The following is a 4044-nucleotide window of genomic DNA, read 5'->3' as shown; positions in this document are numbered from 1 at the left end:
ACTCTGTTTTGGACAATATTTCCTAATATGTCCAGCCTCTCCACATCCATAACAATTCCTGGAGTCAAGTATAGGTCTCTGTGAAAATGACGAAGTCTGGAGATAACCTCCAAACTCAAAAAAAGGCTGACTGGTCTACAACGGACCCCCAGCTGAAGCCTGCAATGAAGACTGAATAGGACGGGCTGGATAACCTCCTGAACTCTGCCCTCTGGAGTAAGAACCACTAAACTCACCTCCCTTACGAAACTTCTTAAACGTCGATGCTGTGGTGAAGTCGTCTGGCTTCACCCCCTCTACCTCGATCACAAAATCAACCACTTCCTGAAAGGATTTTGCTGCAGCAGCTACCTGTAAGGCTGGAATCTGCAAATCTGACCTCAATCCTTTCACAAAGTGGCGAATCCGCTCTTGTGGACTGAAGCAAAACTGAGTGGCATACCTGGATAGTGCACGAAATTTGGCCTCTTAAGCAGCAACAGACATCCTTCCTTGCTCTAGGCTCAGGAACTCATCTCTCCTCCTATCCCTCAAAGTCAGGGGTATATACTTCTCCATAAATAAGCTAGAAAATGATGACCAAGTCATAGGTGGTGCCCTTGTTGGTTGACACTCAACATACGACCTCGACCACATTTTGGCAACCCCCTGAAACTGGTAGGTCACAAACTCAACACTGAATCGCTCTACTATGTCCATCTTATGTAGCAGCTCATGACAATCAACTAGAAAATCATAGGCATCTTCAGATTCAGCACCCTTGAAGATCGGAGGTTTCAACTTTAAGAACTTAATGAAAAGTTCATGCTGATCACTTGTCATTATAGACCCTGCAGTCAATCGAGGAAATGTGCCTACTTCCAATGATGCATCCATGCGGGGAGCTACAGCAGCTGCATGTTGTATTCCCTGAACCTGAGGTGCTGGTGCAGAAAACACTGGAGGTGTCTGGCCCTGATCAGATAACCCGCTAAGATAAGTAAGATCCTGATTAATCATCTCTGGGGTAGGCTGGGGTGGTCCCTCCTTATCCAGAACCTACTCATTTTCTCCTTCCTCACCCTCTCTCACTACCTCATCAGTCGGTGGAGAAGTCACTGCTATATTTCTAGCTGGACCAGGTGTTTGTCCTCTACCTCTAGTGGTCATCCTCCTGCGACCTCTACCACGGCCTCTTGCCACTGCTCCTCCTCGAGTTACAGCCCCAATGGTTGGCTCAGACGCACCCTGTCTTGCCGGTGTTGGTGTTGGCACAGTTGTTGCTCTAGTTCTAACCATCTGCGAAATAGAGTGAGAATGTCATATACACATTTGTATCACCTAGATACAAATTGGATCCAAGTAATAGCACGAAAAAAGAAAGAATGGAGTTTTCCTAAAGTCCTATAGCCTCTCGAAAAAAAGTAAAGGTGTCCCCATACCGTTCCTCAAGACTCTACTAGACTTGTTCTTGTGTGATGAGACCAACGAACCTAACGCTCTGATACCAAGTTTTTCACGACCCAAAATGAGTCGTGAGTGGCACCCACACTATACCTACTAGGTGAGCGAACCAACAAATGTAAACTCCAACATTTACCCATAGTTTAACTATGATTAACAAAAATAATGCGGAAGATCCAAAACTTATTAACGTAACCAATTAAATAGGCTTCTAAAGTTTAACACTTATTATCCCCAAAATCTGGAAGTCATCACATCAAGAACATCTATCCTCAAATTACAAGTCTAAGAGTATTTAAGAAATCAAAATAAGTAAAAAGATGGTCCATGTCCGAAATTCAAAGACATCATGACGTGAATGAGAGAATCCAGCACGAGCTAGAAATAATAGCTCACCCTGAACTCTGATGTGCTGGAGAGTGACTATAGCTGAGGGCGAGTCGAAGTCGATGGTACACTTGCTGCACTCCACAAAAGAACAAAGAGGAAAATACAAGTAGGGGTCAGTACAAAGAAAACGTACTGAGTAGGTATCATCGGCCAACTCAAAATAGAAACCAATATACATTGAATAATAATATAAAATCAACTACAATACTTAACAGGTGGCAAACAACAAACACATGAACCATTGACAACAACACCATAACAGGTACACCATCAATCACAACATCAAGCAAAACTATGAGGACTCATGCCTCGACACCATACTCATTTGAATTATAGGTTCTTTGAGGTTAAGTATATTAAGTTACTTCAAGATTCCTTTCCTTTAATGTTATTGTGTCGGAACGTGACACTCCGATCCCATATACCGTGTCAGAACGTGACACTCCGATCCCATAATACTGTGTCGGAACGTGACACTCCGATCCAATTATCTTATTATTTTATTTCATCAAGCCTTCTTTATTCAAGGCGTCATTTTAATAGAGAGGGTTCAAGATTAGAAATTCAACAGTCTCATAATTTTAGGCCAACCACAAACCACACAATCAAAACATACAACCACACAATCAAGTACATAGGAGACTTTACAATATCACTCAATACATATCAATCGCTATTTAGAGTTTATCTATCAAATAGAAATAAACCATAACCTACCTCCACCGAAGAAACGAAGTCAAGCACTCAGCTTCTCCAATTCTTTTCCTTCCTCAATGCTTCCGAACCTTTTCAATCTATCAAGTATATATATACATAAGGTGTAGGTTATCAAGCATAAACACTCTTATTATATGTCTAGCCTAGACCCAAAACTCACCTAATTTCTATAATTAATTTCATAAAGTTTAAACCTATGGATAGATCTCAATTCTTCCCATTAGCATATCCTTAATGAAATTTAAACAATTCGATAAACCTAATATTTAATTACCTATTTTAATATACTAAACTCAATTTATAAGAGGATGATACGCAGTAAAATTCAAGATTAAGCACTGGTTTCGAACCCTAGTGGCAACACGCCTAACCCAATTTTACAACTTAGCAATTCTTCTCATCTAATACCTTCTTATCCAACCATAGTTAATTTCATACTTCAATGTATAAAATTATAACATATAATAAGGTATAAAATATTTTAATGTCTAAAATTTTAAGTCACTGGTGCCAACCCAGTGGCAGTAAGCTTTTCCACATGCACATCCATACCTTAATCTTCCAATTTGTTTACACATTAATGATTAATGGCTGCCTAACTTTTTCAATCAACAATTTGTACTTAAACCCATCTCATAGCAATTTAGCATACACCTGAACATTTATAGTTTTACAAGAACTAATATATTCTTTCCACCAATCTGCATGTTACGAATTTATAAAGAAACTTACCGCTAAACGAATCCACGCTTAATCTTTAATGTAGCCGCACAGGTAAGCCGTCTTTCTCACTGTTCTTCTTTGCCTCCCCTTTTCAGAATATTTCCTCCTAAATATTATATGACCTATTATAAGAGTGGTGAAAGTGACCCACTATTTATTTTACTATTAACCTCTTTAACCACCAACTAAATAAATTATTAAAATTACCCACTAATTTAATAATTATAATTATGAATAGTCCAAAACACCCATTTAAATCTATAGGAGAGTATTTTCAGACATAAAAAGTTCTAGTTCTCAAAACGACCAAAAGAGCCGTTATAGAAATAAGCTGACAAATTTTATGGCTAACATTCTGTTCTCTTTTGTAGGTATAAAACTAATAAGTTATAATACTTAGACAAATGGCAGATTCCTAATAATTTAAGGATCACTATGCTACAAAATGGAAATTTTACACATAACAGATGAATCAATATTGGAATTCTGGTACATTGGTACATATTGACAAAAGATAAGACATTGCAAACACAAGATGAAATTGAACGGAGAAGTCAATAACACAAATAGAGACACACAACAGAATAGCATAAAATTGTTGATTACTTGAAGAAGATCATTGTAGCTTTGTCCTAAAGTAGTAGGCAGTGGTATTAGCTCCATTGATGGAGCTCAACCTGTCACAACTAAGGGACCAAATATACGGTCTGAATCAGGTAAGAGTCAACAGTGAATATATATAGGATAAATTGCGGGGATGACGTCATTGCT

The sequence above is a fragment of the Solanum pennellii genome, chromosome 12 (assembly GCF_001406875.1).
Source record: "Solanum pennellii chromosome 12, SPENNV200".
NCBI classification, from domain to species: domain Eukaryota; kingdom Viridiplantae; phylum Streptophyta; class Magnoliopsida; order Solanales; family Solanaceae; genus Solanum; species Solanum pennellii.
The sequence above is the reverse complement of the archived record's forward strand: the minus strand, read 5'-3'. Positions refer to the sequence as shown.